This window comes from Opisthocomus hoazin, chromosome 1 (assembly GCF_030867145.1).
Source record: "Opisthocomus hoazin isolate bOpiHoa1 chromosome 1, bOpiHoa1.hap1, whole genome shotgun sequence".
Taxonomy (NCBI): Eukaryota; Metazoa; Chordata; class Aves; order Opisthocomiformes; family Opisthocomidae; genus Opisthocomus; species Opisthocomus hoazin.
The window spans coordinates 27,728,984-27,742,286 of record NC_134414.1 but is presented as its reverse complement, the minus strand read 5'-3'; positions in this window follow the sequence as shown (position 1 = coordinate 27,742,286).

Sequence of the window (13,303 nt, the reverse complement as noted above, 5' to 3'; positions counted from 1 at the left end):
CTTTTTTGGTAAGTTAATTTCCATTTTGAGTATTTTCTATATACTGTTAAGTACCACAATATAATTTACTGGTGTTCTTCCTTTTTTCCTCCCTGACATTCAACTTGAATAAAGGAAAGCTTGGTTCAAAGAAAGAATCCAGACCTGAGTTTGAACACGTGCTTGAGGAAGAGAGTTTGCATGTTAGCAAAGACAAGAAACCGAGTTTTTTCGTCTCACAATACAATAGAACTTCGTTTGGCCTGAACAAATCAGTCATCAAGTAGTAATTACTACATGATGCAAACTCCAGAGTCACCAGGAATTGTTTTGGATATTCCAGATGTGGACTGGTAATGACTTTGGGATCCAGTTAAACGGCTGTTTGCTCAAATGTTATTTTTTCCAGCATGTTGTGTCAGTTTGACTAGATTTCGTTTAGATTTAACTAACAGTGTATGAGCACATGTCTTATTTCTGGCTTTATTGACTCTTGTCTTTGAGTTTCTAAACTGCTTTTAGTTAACATAGAAAGAGTAGAAGGGTTTTCTGATACGATTTTTGAAGCTGCTTTGGTTCGGGTGAGTGTACTACATACCTGACTTCACTTTCTGAATTGGGGTATCCTCTTGTTGCGCTCCGTTTTCAAGCATAATTTGCCCACTTTGTGATTACACCTGCAGTAAATACTTTAAAAGAATTTAAATATTAATCTATTTTAATTTATTATAATATTTCTAAAAGGCGTATGTGGAATGGGCACTTTCCGTGACTGAAACCTCTTGGCACGTGCATTGAACATGTAGTGTAACAGGGAAAAAAACCTCTTTTCTTTGTCTGTTAGTATGTTCAGATATGGAGGAGAAAAATTAATCACATGGAGGCCCCCACCACCCAAGATAAACTCTAAAATGAGTGTTGTTTTAGGTTTGATGTGTATGTTGTTGTCAACGAGCAACGTATCTGGACCGGGAATCATTAACTGGAAAATAATTATGAATGTTGGGGAAATAATATTCAGGGCATATATTTAGAAGATTGTATTCAGGCCGAGAACATATGCTATTCATGTGTGTCTTCTAAAAATATTTTCACATGCAAATTACACACCCGTTGGCTGCCTGCTTCTAACCAGATTGTCACTGCATGATGGTCCCCGAGAAACTGAATATGGAGTGGGAGGTACCAACTGAAAAACTTCTGCTCTGAAGGTTTTGTTTCTCAGGTTTTATGTTGGCTTGGCTTTCCTTCTTCTTTGTTCCAAAACCTAACAAAAGAACGTTAAAATTTAAACTTGCAAAGTGCCATTTTGGAAATGTAAGAAGAATACAGTAACTAATTAATTATATGTATGCCTCTTTTTCTGTTTAATGCTTAAATACGTTATTAATGTTCTGTTGTTAAATACATACCACAAAAAAGCCTACAGTCACAAAAATCTCAGCTTTGATAATTTTTGTGTATATAAAGTCAAGATTACTGTGATTGTAAACTTTCTTGTATTTCGTAACTAATTTTAAATCCACGAACTACTAACATTACTGATTTTAATATGTACATGTAGTAACATTTGGCTATTGCATTGTAGTGTTTTAACCAGAGAGGAGGAGAACTTTTTTGAGATGGAGATTACAAAACCAGTAGCTAAAACATGAGGCCACGTTCTTTTTTGTCAACCACTACTTGTTTAAATCAATTTTTCTGGAGTAAAAACCTCTTATAAGATATTTTTATGAATTTTTTTTTCCACTCTATACTTTTGAAAAGAAATGCTACATTGTTTCCCTACTATGGTGTCTGTAGCCTTGTCAAAGCAGGAGAAAGCTATTCACTGCTCTGAGGTAAAGGTAGACTTGTTTTTTTTTTTTCTTGGGTCTCAAGAGTGGCCCTTATTTTGTCATATTTAACAGGAGCATCATCTTTGTTCTATAGCAAAGAGAGAAACTGAACACTTTAGGCATGATGCAGTGTTCTCGGAAATCATTGCAAAGATTTCCATTTGGGAATTACAGCTGGCCTTCAGAATACTTTTTTCTTAATTTTCATTCTGTTCTTTGAGTTATTTTACCTCCCTGTCCTGCAGCCTGTAGGCTTCTGACTCCATTCCAGTAGGGAACAATAGCTAAAACTTGGTAGCTTTTGGGTTTTCAGAAATGAATGATTTTCATGAATGTTTCTAGTGGCAAAGTATGAGTGACGAAATGTAGCTTCAGAAACCCTTGTAAAGATGGGTGATGTTTGCTATGATTATGGTTGCTGTATTGTGCACTTGTGTCCTCAGGATTCTTCTTCCAATATTTAGGTTACATTCCTGTGGGATCATGGTGTTGTGTTGGTGCTCTTAGTGCAAGTCAGCGTAAGTAGAAAACACATTTTAATGTTGATGAAAGAAATTGAATTGGACTCAGCATGAGATAATATAACAACAGTCAAACAAAATTAATGTTTCTGTAAGGGCAAAGATCTTGGTTAGCTTGATGATGATGGTAAGGACTTCAAAAAACTGATGTGGAAGTTTGAGATGTATTTGTTAAATGACATGCAAAATAGAAGGATTAGAGCAAGCAAAGTGTTTTTGAAATTAAGTGAACAAATCATGGATAATATTTGATGCCCAAATACATTGTGTTGATTTCTGGTCTCATACTGCTTTTTTTAATTGGTGTTGCTCTTCAAAGGCAGATTATATTTGACTCTCCTTTCTCTTTGGCCTTTATGCTGACTTTCTGTTCTGCATGAAACTGTGATTTCTAAGGAGGTGGTTTTTTTTTTCCTTAGTTGTGATTATAGTTTTTAGTGATTGACTTATGGCAGAATTCAAAAACATTTTTATCAGTAAGGTGATTCATTAGGTTTGATTTTCAGCAACAGCAGCTGAAGGCAGTGTTTTACAGCACTTATGAAGATCGGGATGATGTAAGATGTGCTGTTTCTCTTTTGTATGTATTTATGAAAGGGAAATAAATTCCAAATTGTATCTATGCAAGTATACAATATTTGATGTAGCATATGACTCTTTAAAAAATTATCTAATTGTTTCATTCTGTTTTCAAAGTCACTTTGAAGGCTGGCTGTTTTGTTTTCTCGAAAATAAGCAGTGATCAAACATTAATTAAAGTTGAACCCTTGTGACTCTTGGAAAAGATTTCTAAATATCTTGCCTGCAGAACTTGGTTCAGATTTTATCAGAATGAAGAATATTAAGTAACACACTTGCTGTCCAAGAAATTAACCAGTTCTTGCTACAGTCTGTAACACTCCTCAAGACATTTTTCATGTATTCCAGTTTATGGTGCTTCTAAATGTAGAGACTCCCTTCAAGTGAACTGATTCTGTGTTGGTAAGATGGCAGTCCATGCTGAGAAAGGATGAGCGATGATGTATTTCTTGAAAAGTTTGCAAGTAACAGGTTAGACATTCTTACTTATCTACTTAAATGTATACTGACATATCGTTACCTGTTCGTTAGAGACTTTTCTCTCTGGTACTTGTAGACATTTGAGCTAAATTTCACCACCATTATCCTGGGGTCCTTTTCTTATTTAATCTTGGATTTTTTTGTGCTCTACAGTCCCATTTAGAAAAACATCCTGTATAAGGGTGCTAGTACTGTTATAGCCACTGGCACGATGCACGAGCAGAGGCTGGACACTCTTTCTAATAAGTGCTGTATGAATACAAAGAAAGACTTAGGGTTATTCTGAAGAGTTTAAAACCCCTCCTGTCTCATCTTTCTTGAATTGCCAACAGATTGCATGCTTCCCTGATTATTCATAGAATTGCATGAGTCTAGATAGTTTGTTAAACTTGGTGGGGTAATTCTGTGTGAACTTAAAGCCTTTGCAAAAGCTTTGCTGGTTTTGGATTATCCTTTGGTGGTTTTTTTAATGGCTGAAAATGTAGTATCAGGCTTGGTGTTAACGGGTATTTGTAAAACAACTAGTAAATCTGGTAGTATGAATTCATTCCTTAGGTAGAGTTAATCAAAGAAAATAATTTGTCTTTATGAAGTGTAGAACATAGATATTTTTATATGCCAGTTTTTATCTTGTGGTGGTGCTGAAAGGCCACATCATGATTGAGTTTTGTTATGCTGATTGCTGTAAGAATACATGTGATTCTTTACCCTCAAAAAGCAAACATTTTGGGCCTGGAGACCATTATCCTTCTCTAAATAAATAAATAAATGTTGGAAAAAAAACACAAACCATTTGTAGAGCATTTTTCTATAATTCTTAGGTCCTGTGTTGGTGGGGGATTTGGGGAGTGGACAGGGGGAACGATGGTGGTGGTGACAAAAAGACTGTTACCTTTTTTTTTTTTTTTCCCTGGAGTCTAAAATATCAACAGTTTAGTTTCTAGCTGAAACCAAATATTACTACCTTCTTGTTTGCTGATGTAAATTTATCACCCCTCTCATTCTCAAGTGTTGCAACCTACTGGCCTGTTAAATGTGTCTAATTGTATGTCCTCTTCCCTGTCCATCTCTCAACCTTTCTTTATACTTTAAAATTGGAGATAGTATGTCACAAAGCTGTGATAGTGTTCAGTAACTGTTCTACACAAAGCACGATTTCTACCTTTGCCTTTAGAACAGAAGGGAATCGCTGTAATTGTCCTTTTCAGTCTGATAGTGCTTTTTCCTTATGTCAGAAATGCTGTTAACTAGCCACACTGGTTATTTTTTTTTTTTTTTTTTTTCCTTTTTCTTGTGTTTGTTTTGTGGTCAAAGTTCTCAGGAAAGTAGTTGCGCACTTTGGCCAAAACTCAAAACCAACCATCTGCTTTTTATATGGCAACAGCACCTAGCAAGGTTTGGGCATATCTGGCATATCTTTGTAAGATATTGCAAGAGCATCTCCTTGCAATTTGTTCTCTTTTCCCTCAGACAAGGTGCCAGGACAGCGGCTTGTTACTTAGTAGTCAGGTATGGAGCTTCCTGTCTCAACTAGAATGCCAAATACTATGCAAGGTTCCATAAACATGGTAATGCAGTTAGTTTTGCTGCAAACAGGTATTCTTCAGTAAAACTTTTACTTTTGAAAACACAGAAGCAATGTATTTTGGTATTACAAGGGAACTTAAATATTTAGCAGAATGAATTATTCATCTTCATTAATCAGAAAAATATTGAAGTGTCTTGAAAAATCTATAAAGATATCCAAGATGGAGATTTTGCTGGTGAAGATATTCTTTCATTTTTTTTCATCCATTTGATCTCTCATTTTTGGCTTTAGAATTGCTTTCTTGATTCCTGTCTCTTGCTGCTTCCTACCTGCATCTTTCAACCACGTCCCTTTCATGACTGTGTGGTTGTTGCACGTGCACCATCATGTGACCTAACTTCTGCCACTTACACATTGTCAGGAAAGTTTGTTGAGATGTCTAAATTTAACTACTTTTGTGGCTAATTAACAGTAAAATTCTTGGAGTACCCTGTACTTTCAGAGCTAGTATATCAGGTCAAACAGGGACAGGCCCTCCATGTAACCTAGCATACGCCAGTGGCTATTAATGAATGCTTTGGGAGGGCATGTAAATAGTGTCTTGAACTGTAGAATTTAAAAGGTTTTCAGTGTATTTTTGAAAACACTGGTGTTTAAAAATGCCTTTCAGATGGGTTTAAGAATGAGGTTATCAAAGCTGCTAAAGTCAATTTCTTTCTTTGTATCTATTCTGCTGCTGTTTGTTAATTTTTTGTTGCTGTTGTTACCACTTAAAGAGCATTTTTATGGTTTACAGTAAAGTGTCCACAGTAAACAAAAATGACCATAAAATCCTGATAAATTAACAAAGTAAAAATATTATGTTATTTTTCAGTTGTATTAAATAAACCTAATTTTAATTAAGTTGTATTAATATCTGAAGTTATTTACAATAGCAGGTAATAAATGTTTAAATAAAATAATTATTTAGAAGATTGATTCTTTTCTATTTAGTTAGCATGGCAGAGTTCATGTATCGCCACACAGCATAGATAAACTGTGACTGTGTTTCGTGCTTCAGAACAGAGGGACGTTACTGAATTAATATAGGGAAATTTCTTCTGTAATTCAGCTTGTGCTGTTGGGTAATCATGGTTTTATAAAACATTTCAACTTTTTTTTTCTTTTTACATTTGGATTGTTTCAGGGTTTGTTTTTGTTTTTTTTTTTTAAATTAGCGATGCTATACCATATTAAATCACTTCTTCATGCATGAAAGAAAAGGTGTAAACTTGCATACAAATCTAAAATGGGGATCCTTATCTGAGCAAAATTAGAGGAACAAAATAAAACTGCATTACCAAAGTAGCAGTTCCCAAACTGACTCTGTTGAAGTTCAGTCACTGGCATTGATGATTAAAAGACTGTTGGTGCTAGTGGTGTTAATTTCCCTGATTTTATACATATCTCTCTGAGCAGGACCTCTATCCTATGTTCGTCAACCTGTGAAACACACCTGAAACCAGGACCCAGCTCTGTGCTTCCTGTCTCACTTACTGGTTTATCACCCTCCACATCACTCCATCCTATTCTCCTATACCAAAATCTATTCAGGTACAGCAGGCCCACTTCCAGAACTGCTCTCAAAACAGAACCTGCTTAAAAGATGTTTAAAGTGAAATGAAAATGTGATACTGGTTACAAGGGTAGCTGGGAAGTACTGTAATGTGCCATGCTTAGGAATGTGTGGCAACTAACTGGTGCCACAAACCCTTCTGCAGATAAGTAATCCTATCAAAGGCAGTTGAGTGCATTTGATTAAGGATTACATGTGATTAGTGGTCTGCAAGGGTAAGAGTGCGACCTGTATCATTAATGAGTATTCACATATTAATGCTGCTTTGAGCAGGAGGTTGAACTAGATGACCTCTGAGGTCTGTTCCAACAAGAATGATTTTATGATTCACACACTTGTATTATGCAAATAGATATTTCATTTATAAAAACCATATTAATTGAATAAGTTAAGCCCTAGCAAATCATTGCAATTGTTTTACCTGTTGCATCATGTTGTGGCATGGAGTTGCAAATTTGACCCAAGTTTAAGGTTTAAAGCAGTGAGAGAAAAACACACATGCCATTTTGTCTATTGCATTGAATTCCCTGTATATAGTTTTGTATCAGATTGTATTCCATGTATAGGAGTTCCTTCCTAGGATACAGTTGACTTGGTTCCAGCTCTGAAACTAGTCCAGAGTAGAGTGCCTGAGTATTTGATGCTTTATGTGCAATTGAGCTGTGTGAATGGACTTAAGCTTACTCTGCCTATTTCAGGTACCACTACCACTGAGACTATGGTAACAAAGCCATCAGTGCAGGGCAGCAGTCTGAGAAATGCTTGAGGTCCTAAAAACTTTCCAAAGCAAGGACTCAGAATGTGAGAGGGTAAGCATTATTATATTAAAAAAAAAAAAAAAAAAATCACAACCCAAAACCCACCACCCCCCAAAAAAACCCCAACAAACCCCCCCACTGTTAGAATATACTATGTAGATTCTGAATATGTCATGTCGAAACTCAACTGGTTGAGTTTATAATAAACATTTTAAGTCAGTATTAAGGTGAACAGTCTTTACGACTATTTGAGAAATTGTATTTTGATTAACAGTAGTATGATCCTTCTCATTAAGATGCATGGGGAATTAATATAGATTTCCTTCCTGCGTTTAATTTTTTTTTTTGCTGTATTTTGTTCCTACGGATAAAATTTGTAGCTATTGATACCTCTTTAACTGTTCTCATTGTGTATTGTTAATTGCTTACGTTTAAGAAATACGTTGGTTATGAGGAAGGAAATCTAAAAATCACTGGCTGTGAGAGGCCAATCACTTTCACATGCATGTAACCAGAAATGTTTTTATGTAACATTTTAACCCTTCCAAATACATGAATTAACCGCAGCAACAGAATATAGTTGTTGTCATGTCTTACTGGTAGCAGCATATTTCAGGGAAATACTTGGTTATTTGTGTGCTTTGATTTAAAAAGGAGAATTGTAACCTAGTAAGTAATGTGTTAAGGTCTTGAGAAGTCTCCTGGACTTTTAGGGAGTATAGAAAGCAATTAAAAGGAGTAAGAGACACTAGGAAGGAGCAGAGTGATTTCTTTATGCTACTTTTAACCACAAAGATATTGTGGACATTTTATTCTTTTCAGATAATGTTGCTGAGACAATACCTGATTATTGGATTAGAGGATCAAAAGATTGAATGCTAGAATAAGGTGCTAAATACCCCTAAGTCATGAGGACTTGATGCGATTCGTTCATTCAGTGTTTCTAAATGATGAAGTGGCTGGTCCGCTAAGAAGAATGCATCTTGGTAGGCTGAGATGCTGTGCCAGAAGACTGGAAGCTCTCGAGTTGTAGGTACCATACTTTTAAACTGAAGACAAGGAGCAGATCTGGAATTTGCACACCAAGCATTCATATTTTAATGCCACATAAGTAGATTTGAATACTAAATGGATAGTCAAGTAGTTCTGTGAGCACAAGATCTAACAGCTCCTAGTTTCCTATATAGTTGTATCTTAGAGGTAATGAAAAGTACCAGCTGCAGCTGGGGTACTTATAAGGTATGAGTCTTACGTATGTGTTTGTTTTCTAACGACATGGGCTTATGCCGTAGCCTCTCCTTCAGTTTGGGCAGTTTGTGGGTCAGTCTTCTCTATCCACCTGCCCAGTACTTGGAACTGTGAAATCTCTGACTTCTTATCAAACTGTAAATGACTTTTGAATCTTCTTCTTTGACAAAGCTGTTTGAAATCAGGTATCGAATTCATAAGTTACATAGGGTCAGGCATAGCCTAGGCAGACACATTAAACAGCATTAATGTCTTATTTTAGTTGTCTAAACTATGATCTAAGTTGGTTCTGTTGTTAGTGGAAAAGAGAAAGGCGTGCCCACATACATATTCATACACTCACATGCCATGTGTATTTCATCCCACCTTCTTACAGTTTCCTGCCAGAGGCCATACGCTGAAATGTAACCCAAGCAATTTTGGTGTGGCCCTACAAGCACTGATTTTTGGTGCAGTTGTGGGGATGGCGAACTGTAATGCAGAGACGAAAATGGAAGGTAAAGCAGTCCAAGAATACCCTATATTGCTTTCAGTGGCAAAGCTGTGATCTACTTTGTAATTTACACTTAGGTGACAACAGTAGTTTCTGAAGTGATGGCGTTTGTAGCTTCAGGTAGCTACGTGCTCGTTTCCTCCTTTTCCCCCCTGTTGTATAAGCACAGTCATTTGTGTCATCATGCAGTGACTTGGATCAGAAGGTTGATCCTGACTTCAAAAGGAGTCTATGACAAGCAGCAATTTTCAGCTCAGACTGGTTCCTCAGTACGGTGCAGTGAGTGGCTCCACCAGCAGATACACCTGCACAAATGAGCTTGTGGCACAAGGATGACAGTAAGCAGCAGGAGGGTCATCTTTGTGTGGATTGGCACTCTTGCCAAAATGCATGTTCATCAAATTATGCCTCTAGAATCTGTCTTAGAAGTGATTAATCTTGTACTTAAATAAGCATCCAAAGTAGAATACTCTATACATTCTGTAAAATCAGAGAAAGTTGTGAGGAACTTGGGGGCAATTTTCTAAGGCTGGATGTATTAGCATAACAGCAGTGAATGTCATTCAGTATTTGCTGTTACAGAATAATTCACAGTGGAAGGAATAACTTGAACTACTTGAAGATAATTCTAAATTATAAGTAAATGTTCTGCAAAAATACATGTATCATTATACATGCCCTGGTGAAAAATTCCTTCCAGTGTTCCCACTGTAAAAGAAACAGCCCTAAAATTTGTTGAAATGCTGCTCCACAGTAGCATTAAATGGAAGTTCTTTACCTGGGCATTTCTGCTCAAGTGAACTCTCCACCTGGTTTAAGTAATTTATACTTACTTTAGCAATCATATATATACCCTCTATGTGTTTTTAAATGCTGTTGATAAATAAGAAGTTCTTGAAAACGAAGTAAAGTCTTCTCAGTAGATTTACACAAAATAAAGCCTCTGTGTTTCTTGCTTTCAGTTCAATTTCTTCGGATTATCTCTAAATTTTCAATAATGGCAATACATTCATTCTGCCGTTTGGAGGAGCCTGTGCCACAGAATAATGATCTGAAGAAAGCTCACTTACTTTCAAGGAAGAGTCTTCATTTGGGAAATAGTACCGATGCAGCTAAGAGGTCCTTTGTCAAGTTCAGGTAAGTGCTTTTCCTTTCTTATTTTCCAGTTATACTTATTTGGTTTTTGGTAGGCTGGCATTTCATTGAAATTAGCACACATGCAGTGTCATGTCAGAGCCTGTCAGCCTTTGTGTTGGTCGTCTGACACGTAAAGTATCTTGGAATGAAAAGGCACGTGCAGTAGCGTGCATACTTATGAGATGTGTGGAGGGAAACTGTTGTCTGGAAAATTATTTTAGCGTAATTTATTGTCTCTGGAGTAGCTGTTAAAGATTGAGATTATATGATTGTAATGACACAATTCCCTTTTGCTGCAAGTTCTTTTTCAGAGATTTCTTATGTGTTTTTTTGTTTTCTGAATTCAATATTTTGCTAAGCCAGAGTTGTTGTTTTGGATCTAAATGTTAATGATTAAATCTCAAATCATTCAGGGGAAATAAAAATGAAGTCATGGTCAGGTTTTCACAACTTGGAATATGTTCAAATTTTCTATTGAAAAAAATCAGCTTTTGAATTTTCTGCCAGTTAGAATTTTTTTGTAAATGAATCCTTAAATCTTGGTATGTTAACACGGGATCAGGATGCAATTTTAGATGAATGGTTACTGTATGTTGTGTTTATTTTTTCTAGACATCCAATTATTTTGATAACATAATAACAACTTCACAGTAGAAGTTGATTTATAGTTGTATTCTGCATGGTAACTGTATGCAATGTACATTCAGTCAGAGGTGTTAGCAGCAGAATAATAAAACAATTATGAATATTTGAACAGGTACTGGAATTTCTTTTCCTGTCTTCTCATTGAAAACTGTGGCGATTGTCTCACTGGCTGTGGGTTTGGTGTTCCAACCAGCAGTCAAACAAGGGATAATTTGAAGGGAGAAAAAAAAATAAAACCAACCAAATTTTTTCTTACCAGAAAGGCAGAGTACAGTTTGTCAGCCTTTTAGGCGGTGCACACAAATCTAGAATGTTTTTATGATACCTGTCTGCTTTGTTACTAAATTACTGGATCACTTGCATATATAAAAATACATCTTTATAGATGTATATATGATCTGAGAAGCCTTAACAATATCATTTTTCTTGCTAAAAATCCTGCAGAATGAAAAGTACTACATTTTAAAAATTTAATACTATCGTATCTTTTGGATCCAGAAACAGAGGCTCCTGTTCTGCGTGGTTTTGTGCACACGCTTAACTTTATATCAGTGTCATCCCAGTACAGTACTGATGCTTATGAACTTCAGTGATGTTGAAAGAACAGTACTTTTTTAGTGTAAGCCTTTGCTTTAGTCTCCTTATACTTAGAGAAAATGTGAAGTTACTGTTTTAAATGAATGCTTTCTAAGTTTAATGGATAATTAAAAATTATAAACTAGTTAAGAAAAGCTTTTGAACTGTTAGTAGGATACTCCAAACAAGGACACACCAGTCAAAATGAGGCTGTTGCTTCAGTGAAGTTCTAAAAGTTGAAATGCATTTAAATAAAATCATCACGAAAGAGAATTTACTCTGAATATATTAAATTTTTCTGGTTTTATTTTGCACTATGAATGCAATGAGTAGTGTCCACTAGATATCAATTTCAAAATGCTTTTTTATAAATGCTACAGAATTATAAAAACTGAGGGCTTGATGCATCTGACTTTATTGTTCTTTAAATATATTAAAAACATACTTAAGCATAATAGGTTTTCCTGTTGGTGAGAATGGCTTCTGGCAGTACATGAAGTCAAACAGTTCCACAGAAGCCAAAGTGGGACAAGGTAAAATGTAAAGCAACTTCAGTATTAGTCAATAATAATGCTTACGGTGTCTATAATACAGATATTGAGAGCAGTGAGTGTATTTTTCTTCTGAAAGTTTCAGCACTACTATTATTGTTCCTAGCACAACCTCCTGTACATGGAAAAAATTGAGTTTTTCTCAAAGAATAAACAAAGTCCTGCATCTGAAGAGTAAGAAGGTAAGAATCATAGAATGCTTTGGGTTGGAAGGGAGCTTTAGAGGTCATCTAGCCCAACCCCCCTGCAGCCAGCAGGGATATTTTCAACCAGACCAGGTTGCTCAGAGTCCCGTCCAACCTGGCCTTGAGTGTTTTCCGGGGATGGATACTCACTACGTCTCTGGGCAATCTGTTCCAGTGTTTCACCATCCTTATCATAAAAAATTTCTTCCTTATATCCAGTCTAAATCTACCCTGTCTTAGTTTAAAGCCATTACTCCTTGTCCTATTGCAGCAAGCCCTGCTGAAAATATTTTCCCCATCTTTCCTATAGCAGCCTTCCGGTACTTAAATGGGGCCTATAAGGTCTCCCCGTAGCCTTCTCTTCTCCAGGCTGAACAGCCCCAACTCCCTCAGCCTTTCCTTATAGAAGAGGTGCTCCAGCCCTCTGATCATCTTTGTGGCCCTCCTCTGGATGTGTTCCAACAGGTCCATGTCATTCTTGTGCTGGGGGCTCCGGAGCTGGACACAGGACTCCAGGTGGGGTCTGACCAGAGTGGAGTAGAGGGGCAGAATCACCTCCCTCGCCCCTGCTGGCCACGCTTCTCTTGATGCCGCCCAGGATATGGTTGGCCTTCTAGGCTGCGAGTGCACATTGCTGGGTCATGTCCAGCTTTTCATCCACCAGTACCCCCAAGTCCTCCTCCTCAGGGCTGCTCTCAATCCCCTCATCCCCCAACTTGTATTGATAGTGGGGGTTGCCTCAACCCAGATGCAGGATCTTGCACTTGGCCTTGTTGAGCCTCATGAGGTTCACACAGGCCCATTTCTCGAGCTTGTCCAGGTCCCTCTGGATGCCATCCCATCCTTCTCATGTGTCAGTTGCACCACTCAGCTTGGTGTTGTCTGCAAAGTTGCTGAGGGTGCACTCAATCTCACTAAGTCATTGGTGAAAATGTTAAACAGCACAGGTCCCAGTACAGACCCCTGAGGGACACCAGTCGTCACCGGCATCCACTTGGACATCGAGCTGTTTGCCACTACCCTCTGGATGTGACCTTCCAACAGATTCCTTAGCCACCAAACAGTCCACCCATCAAATCCATATCTCTCCAATTTAGAGAGAAGGATTTTGTGAGGGACTGTGTTGAAGGCTTTACAGAAGTCCAGATAGATCACCTCCATAGCTCTTCC